This window comes from Octopus bimaculoides, chromosome 3 (assembly GCF_046866305.1).
Source record: "Octopus bimaculoides isolate indiv1 chromosome 3, ASM4686630v1, whole genome shotgun sequence".
In the NCBI taxonomy this organism is placed as follows: domain Eukaryota; kingdom Metazoa; phylum Mollusca; class Cephalopoda; order Octopoda; family Octopodidae; genus Octopus; species Octopus bimaculoides.
In genome coordinates, this window is record NC_142930.1 from 128,973,226 (window position 1) to 128,983,225 (window position 10,000).

The window sequence follows — 10,000 nt, forward strand, 5'->3', positions numbered from 1 at the left end:
GCTCACCGTCGTCTACGTAGAGCCGGAGATGTCGCAGTCTCAGCGCATGTCTGCGCATCATCAACCACGGCATGCCCAGCCCTCCTTTCAGCGGGTGTTGGCAACAAACGGATCGCCTCACCATCGGAAGGCTTCCTTTCCACAAAAAGCGGAAGAGGATGCGCTCCATTTCGGTGATGGCGCGATCGGGACAAGGCAAGACGGTCATGTGGTATTCGATGACGGACGCGATGTACGCGTTCGCCACCTCCGCCCGACCTTTTAGGGACAGCTTCCTCTCGGACCATTGCCGGCAGAGAGTGGCCACCCTACTCGTTATCTCGTCCCTGTTCTTCTCCGTTTGCAGGTCCGGACCGAACCAGACTCCGAGCAACTTGACCGGACCGTCCGTCCAGCGTCCCACTACTGAGGCGCTGCCGGACGGTATGGGCTTGCTTCTCCAGGTGCCGAGCAGCAAACCCACCGACTTATCCCGGTTGATTTTCGCTCCCGTCACCGCTTCGTAGTCTTTCAGCGTCTCGCCGACAAGCTCGATGTGCTCGTGGCTAGACGCTATGACGGTGACGTCGTCCGCGTATGCCGACACGCTCGTCCCGCACCCCAGTTCTCGCGGGATACCCCTCAGCGTCGCCAGCTTCCGCAGTAGTGGCTCGAGAGTCAATACGTACAGGAGCGGCGACAGGGGGCATCCCTGACGAACCGAACATGCAATGTCGAAGGGTCCCGATAGACGTCCATTGATGCGAACAACCGAACGGATGACTGTGTACAAGGCAGCCATCCAGCCGCGGAAAACGGGACCGAAGCCGGCCGCTTCGAGGATGGCCTCCAAGTATCGATGGTCTACCCTATCGAAAGCTTTCGATTGATCCAAATTGATCAGGGCCCCACCCATGCCAGGTTCCTTAACTACCCTCTCTATGATGTAGCGCATCAGATGGAGGTTGTCATGGATGCTCCGGCCCGGCACGGCGCACGTCTGCTCCATGCCGACCAGTTTCTCGATGACAAGCGCCAACCGCTTGGCTAACACCTTGGCCAAAAGTTATCTATGGCGTCCCCCTTGTTTGGATCTTTCTTCAGCAGCGTTACCGCTCCTCGGCTCATAAAACCGGGAATGCTCCCGTTCTGCTGCCAGTTGCAGTACACGGCCGCCAAGACGTCTCCAAACAAGTCTGGCATAAAGTTGTAAAGCTCGTAGGGCAGACCATCCAAACCCGGAGATTTGTCCGTCGAGCAACCCGCCATCGCGTCCCTCATCTCCTCCGCCGTGATGACCCCTTCGCAGCACTCCGCCTCTCTTGCCGAGAGTCGTGGCAAGCTGTGCAGGTAGGCACTAAAGTCCACCCTGCCTTCTCGCTCGCCACTCCTCCCGAACAGTCGGGCAAAATGCCGCTGAAACGCCTCGCACATCTTGCTCGGCTCGAGCAATTCGCGCCCCTGTTCGTCTACCAGAGACCGGATGGTGGCTCTGTTACCCCGCTGCGCCTCCGCCACCCGGGCCTCTCGTGCGGCTCCAACACCTTCATTCCTCAGAGCACGCATCCTTGCCCTGACAGCACACCCTTCGTGTTTAGCATTGAAGTGTTGGTCGAGGGCCAACCTCGCCGCTAAAACGTCAGATGCGATGCCACTTCGCAATGCCTCTTCTAACTTGATCACTAGCTCCCCCTCTACTCTGTTCCTCTCTACAGCTAGTGCCCTGCTATACCTTATTGCTTCCGCCCTTACCGCTCTCTTGAGGGCAAACCACCATTTGTTGTTGACGATGGCTCCCGTCAAAGCCCTCTTGACTAACGTGCTAACCCGGTCTCTGAAAACCTGTGTCGACGGGAAAGACGCGTTTAGTTTCCAGTAGATAGATAGATAGATAGATAGATAGATAGATAGATAGATAGATAGATAGATAGATAGATAAACTGAGCTTGTAAACCTCTTAGATGCATAGGAAAAAATGAATTCGACTGTATGATTGATTAGTGGAAAGATATATGGATACTAATTCTGGCAAACACCTAGCCACACAGTACTGTCACACACACACACACACTCACACACACACATGTATAGGTTTTACCTGTGTTTTACTCCTCGCACAGAAAAAGCTAGCTGGTGTGTTCTTATACCTGCCAAAAAAAGAATTGTAGCTTATAGTTATATATAGAATATCCAATATGGAATTCGCTGGTAGACTTCTTTGCAATTACTATATGCTGTGATATGAAACCATGTTGTCAACGCAACTAAATTTATGCAAATCAGACTGGCCAGTTTAGCAGTGTTTTACTTTGTATACACTAGAAATAACGTTAATCTCCGGATGTATTTGTGGAGAGAAGAATTGTATATTTTCTCTGATGATAATATAAGAAGACTAGAAACCAGCAACATGAATCTGAATAGCTTCTACCACAGTATACCTTGCATTTCTAGGTATTTAGAAATGCTGTATCGTAGACTATTGATAAATCTATATTTCTTTCATCTTATATTTTTTGCTTCTCTCATCAGATCGTGGGCATACTGGGGCAACGCCCTAAAGAGTTTTAGTGGAGTAAATTGACTCCAGTAACTATGTTTTTTAAAGCTTGATATTTATTCTTCCGGGCTGTTTTGTCGAACCGATAAGTTACATGGACATAAACACACTAACACGTTATCAAGCGGTGGTGGGGAAAAACACAGACAGGAACACACGCAAACACACACACAAATATATATATATATATATATACACGACGGGCTTCTTTCCATCTACCAAATTCACTCACAAGACTTTGATCGACCCGAAGCTATAGTAGAAGCACTTACACAAGGTGCTACGGAGTGAGACTGAACCTGGAACCATGTAAATGGTAAGCAAACTTCTTACCACAGAGCCACGCCTTCTTACCACAGAGCCACACATTTATATATGTGTGTGTGTGAGAGTATATATATATATATGCACATACATATATATCGGCGTGTATAAACGTAATTTACATATTCATGTACTCCCAGACATGAGAGGTAAATCATTCGCTCTCTGTGTATGGATGGATGGATGCATAAATATCTGGAAACTGTGAAATTCGAAGCAAATGAAGCTATATATAATACCACGTAAATAAGGCCCTTTCTAACCTCGTACTTAAACGCTTTTATTTTATCGCTTAATTTGCTTCGTGATTCAGTGTATTTAAGAAGAAAAAAATATTTATTTCAGGTTCTCGAAATTTACATATATATATATATACATGGACATAAAAATACCATATATATATAGATATATATATAACGTGAGAGAGTTAGGGGTTGGGGGTACAACCCACTAAGGGATAGTATCTCGCGCATGCTTTTAATAATACATATTTAAGTTAACCACTATTCTTATGCTAGGTTATGGCATATGTAACTCTGTTATCTACATACATAGATCTAATATAGGAAAATACCTAGTACTAGGACACCGCTTTTCGCTAGCGATAACTAATTATGCCCTGCTGACATTGGGAGGGCTAACACGTGATACTTAGGTGAACATATATGTGGGTACATAGATGTGCATGTGTATGTATGTGTGTATATATATATATATATATATATATATACATATATGTATGTATGTGTATGTGTATGTATGTATATGTATATTTGTGTATGAGTGAGTGTGTGTGTGTATATATGTGTGGGTGTATATGTGTGTGTGGGTGTGTGTATATATATATATATAGCTACAGAAATTAGGAGGTAAACCTAGCTTGATATTAACATATAGGCAGGAAGACATACACTAGCAGGAAGACATACACTAGAAAATGGGTAGCACTGCAGGCACGGCCCCTCTATCAAAACTAATAGAAGTGTCTATGCGTATAGGTATATGTATATGTGTGTGCACATGTAGATGCACCTACATGTTGTTGTCGTTGGTATTGTTCTTGTTGCCGTTGGTCTTCTATTACTAGGGATACTCCTCCTGTATGTATGCACATGCATATCTATTTGCTTGTGAGTGCACGCGTGGATGTGTGTACGTGCATGTGCGTATGTGGATGTGGATATCTATATGGATGTGTGTACATATGTATGTATATATATGTATATATATATATGTGTGTATATATGTGTATGGGTATATGTGCGGGTATATTTATATGTGGGGGTGTATGCATGTATAAGTATGTGTGCGTGTGTGTACATCTAGTTGTGTGTGTGTGTGTGTGTGTATTTATGTATGTGTATATGTATAGTTGAGTATGTAGGTAGGTATGTAGTTGTGTACATACGGATGTAATGATAGTTCCAATATATACAGAAATGACACACACACACTCAACAAAACCTCCTTTCTAAAAAACACTTCCAGCTTTCTAGATACGGCTAATAGAGCTGATGCCACAAACAACGTATGTGGTGGAATGTTTGCTTATAAAATCTTGTATATGCACACATGAGAGTAAGTGGACATCCGAGTAAGGCTGTGCACACGAACCAACACATATAGATGTGCATTGGAGTGCTTATAGCGATCTATCTATAATGTTTGTAGGATTTTTGGGTGCCTTGTGTTTCTAAGGGTTTTTTGACATATATCTTTTCTATATGTTTGCATGTCCCACATGCTATACCTTCATTTATGTATTCTTTTTTACTACTATTATTATTTTTTTCCTCCTGTACCCTTATTTGTATTTTTTATTTTTATTTTTATTTATATTTTGATTTCAATTGTATTTTTATTTTTATTTCTATCTTATTTTTGCTGTTGTTTTTCTTCTGGTCTCTACCACAACTCTGTTTTTACCTCTTGCTCTACATCTGTATGTAACCCTTTGTGAATCTCTGAAGAGGCCTAGAGGTTCGGGCATGTAACCCCATTTCAAAATGTCATCCGATAATCACTCCGGAAAGGAATATTCGGATAGAATGGGGTCTGCCAAAACTAGGCCGTAACAGCTGTAAGATTAAACTTCTGTTCATCCTCTAATTCCTTATGTACCTTGTACTTCTATATGTAAACCATGTTTGCAAAATAACAGTCTGCCATGGACACCTGTGCTTTGGTTCTTTCTTTCTTTTTCTTTTCTTCCTCCCTTTGTCACATTTGCTATGAATTAAATTAATGAATTCAACGGGATACACCGTCTGCAAGTAGTTGGGTTCAGCATATTATCCTCCATTTTCTAATTGTTACATATATATATATATATATATATATATATATATATATATATATAATATATACACACACACACACACACACACACACACATATATATATATATATATATGTATATATATATATATAAATACATATATATATATATATATATATATATATAATATATATATATATATATATATATATATATATATATATATATATATATTATATATATATATATATATATATATATATATAATACATATATATATATATATATATATATATATATATATATATATTATATATATATATATATATATATTATATATATATATATATATATATATATATATATATATATATATATATATATATATATATATATATATATATACATACATGCATACAAACATGCATCCATATATATTCTTATATACATATACAAAATATGTGTGTGTATGTGTGTGTGTAATGGGTTGTACATTTATTTAATGTTCTTACGGGTAAGATGAATTTTTTTCTCTTCGCCGCCCGCAAGCATCTTTGCCAGAATATTTATACAGTGAAGCTCTACTATAGCATTACATATTATCGACTGCTATTTCCAGTAAATATTGGTGCATTGTTGTACCACTATCCTATGTATATATATATATATATATATATATATATAAGTGAGAAAGTTGGTATGTGAAAGCACGTGGTTGGATGTATAAAACATAATAAGAGTGAAAAAACTACAGAAGGCTTGTGTTACGTGGTTAAAGTATATATTTAAATTATGTCAGAAAAAGTTCTAGATAGGGGGATAAGGAAATTCATCACCCCACTGAGAGGGAAAGAAATATAGAACAAAACCATGGTAAATTAATCAAATTCTACCAGCTCCTAGATTTCGATTATCTTCCTTATACCGGAAGAAATCCCAAATTACCTCCCCCTATCTAGAACTTTTCTTTTCAGACTGGAGCGAACACATGTTACAATGAAGTAGAGAAATTTGAAAAGACAACACGAAACCGGTTATTTCTCCAAATACAATGTTTATATACCAAAAAAATTTTATAACATTTTTCTGACATAATTTAAATATATACTTTAACCAAGTAACACAAGCCTTCTGTAGTTTTTTCACTCTTATTATCTTTTATATATATATATATATATCCTAATGTAACATATTTCTATTATATACATATATATATATATATATATATATATACATATATATATATATATATACATACATACACACACACATACACACGCACACGCACACATACACACACACACACACATTTATATATATATAGCCTACTGTTAGACAGGACGTCAAACATTAAGGCAAGGCAAACATCTCAAGTCATACACAATATTATCACAGGAAGAAATTTAAAATCTTATAGCTGTTTCTGGGATATCCTCGAGTATGGGATATTCCATTGTCAGAGACAAATTGGGGGGGGGGGGAATTTAGAATGGAGAAGATTCAACGTCATATACAACGATGCATTCACTACGTGTAAGCACAAATTTTTCAGCAATTTTAATTTCTTTCATAAATCTAAATGTAAGCTCCCCACCATTAATAGCACCCACATACATAAGCCTATGATCATTAACGCATACCCCTTCTATGTCTCTATTACTCTTATTTCTATCTTTTATCTTACCTCATATCTATCTATCGTACCTCATCACACTATAAGATAAATATTAATTCTTTAATTTATCCTTAACTTATTTTAAACCTTAACCCCCAAAAGCCCCTAATATAAACCCCTATCTCTAACTCCCACTCATAAATAATTTAATATTCAACTAGCTCTTCCTTTCTCGACCACTTACGCACATTGCTAAAAATAACTCTACAGCCACTGACCTTAGCCGGGACGGACTCTATCAATTACTACTAAATTTCCTCCCCAACAATTTTAGACTTTGAAACTACCAGACATCTACTACTCTCTTTAAATTCCTTTAATTTCGCTCTATTTTTTTACCCTATCTTCCTCTACGTACCCATCTTCTCTCTTATCTTCTCAGCTACCCCGTACACAATTCTTAGACACCATACACATACACATTACTTTATCATATAACCAATCCTTAAAATCCCCACTACTTCACTCTATCCACCTCTCTTCCTACATCTTTTCTTTTCTCTACTTTTACCAATTAACAGCCACCTCTGCTACCATTCTCCTATTGAAGGTTGATATGTTCGCGTATTTTTCTTGAGATGTCTACTATATAAGGACTTTAACCTACATGGACATACGCACCAAAGGACATACGCTCATGGATCTACACAGGATTGCACCTAAGGACTCATGCTTTGGTTTTTATAACTTCGGAAAGTTGAACTATGAACTTTTATACCTCTTTCTTCTCTCTTTCCATCTCCTTTCCTCTATGTTATCATCTTATTGATATATACCATTCTAAATTTTTCATATCCCCTCCCCCTAATTTGTCTCTGATGACGGAATATCTCATACTCGAGGATATCCCAGAAACAGCTGTAAGATTTTGAATTTCTTCCTGTATGTATGCAGAATTTGAACTCAGAAAGCAATGACGGACGAAATGCCACTAAGCAATTTATCCGGTGTTCCAACGGTTCTGCCGGCTTACCGCAAATAATTAATGAATGAAAAATATAGCTTCGCAATTTGTGAGATTCCAAAACCAATTACATCGTTATTTTGGAATTGATGTTTATCGCTTTTTATTTATTTATTCTCTATAATTTGTCAGTGATTGTTACATTTTCTGCGACAACATAACTGGATAGTAAGGGAGGAGAAAGTATGAGAGAGAGAGAGAGAGAGAGAGAGAGAGAGGGAGGGAGAGATGTGCCGAGATAGTATTTAGTTAGTAACCGAGTGAGAGAGAGAGAGAGAGTGAGAGAGAGGGAGGGGGAGAGAGAAATGAGAGAAAGGAAGAGAGAGAAATGAGAGGAAGGAGAGAAAGGAAGAGAGAGAAAGGGAAAAATAGAATTTAAGTTTTATAATCTAATTTGAACTGTAAAATAACGAGCAGGTTTATATTTGTACACTGAATTACAGTCTCAATATACATAACTGCACACACACACACACAAACAAACACAAATATTTGTGTATCTATCTATATATATATATATATATATATATATATATACTTATACAGGTATATTTGCGTTCAAGAGTGAATTCGTGTCATGTAGAAAACAGACAAAAAAAAGATATCTCTTATTCGTCAGTAATAAGATAAATAACAAGAGCAGAAATAATGGAAAACCACAACAATAATATAAATTGTTGTGGTACCATTAGCAGCAGCAGCAGTCACTGTAGAAGTAGTAGTAGTAGTAGTAGTAGTAGTAGTAGTAGTAGTAGTAGTAGTAGTAGTAGTAGTAGCCCCGTAATCTTCTTCGTTGTCATCATCGTCAGCACCCCTATCATTTCCATGATCAGTAACTTTATTTTCATCATCATCCTCATTATTATTATCATTATTGTTATTACTATTATTAGCAGTAGTAGTAGCACCATAATAATAATAATAATAATAATAATCGTCATCATCATCATCATCATTTTCGTCCTCTTCATTTCCTATCATTATCATTATTAATATCATCATCATCATCATCATCATCATCATCATCATTTTTATTCTTCTCACTATCATTATTATCATCATTATCATTATCATTTTTAAATATATTTTCAACGCAAGAGAATGGATCAGTTTCTGAGCAAATCACGATTTGTGCTTTGCCAGCCTCCAGGGTAAAGTCGTTTAAATGAAATCAACAATGCATCGAACAATATAAATGAACCTCGGATATTGTAGATTTTTACTGTTAAAGTCAGCCATTTTCTGTGGTGTACTTTCACGAATCGGAACTTGTTCTGGATACGAAAAGTAGTGGCAACGTATATAGCTGGCGGTCTATAACAATAGCTGCATTAAATGATAAAGTAGGTGCCCACCACACGTGACTCGCGCTAACAGCCTATTTAATCGAATTTTATATTATCGTCAAGTTTATGTATGTATATATATATATATATATATATATATACGCACACACACACACACACACACACACACACACACACACGCACACACACACACACACACACACACACACACACATATATATATATATATATATATATATATATATATATATGTGTGTGTGTGTGTGTGTATGCATGTATGTATGTATGTATGCTTATATGCACATTTTTGTGTTGCACTTTCTATTGGATGACGTTAATAAGTGATATCAAGGTGCGAGCGCGCGTGTCTGTTGGCGCGCATTTGTGCATATCTGTGTGTATTTCTCCATTGGTGTTTATATATGTACATATATACATGTATATATACATATGAATATATATATAAGCATATATCTACCTATACATGTATGTATGTATGTATTAATGTATGTGTGTATGTATGTATGCATATATAAACGCATATATATATGTATGTATTATTGTTGTTAGTGCATGCCTTCAAAGTGACACTGGGGTAAAATATACGAAGCCCAATTATTATTGAATAACTTATGAGTTCAAATTCCGGCAGGGTCAACTTTGACTTTCATCCTTTTGGGGGTTGATAATTCAAGTACCAATAAAACACTAGGGTCGATATAATCAACCAGTCCCCTCCTCCAAAATTTCAGGCCTTGTGCCGATAATAGCAAGGATTATTATTATTACTGAAGGTGGTGAGATGGCAGAATCGTTAGCATATCGGGCAAAATGCTTAGCGGTATTTCATCTGTCCTTATGTTCTGAGTTCAAATTCCACCGAGATCGACCTTGCCTTTCATCCTTTCGGGTT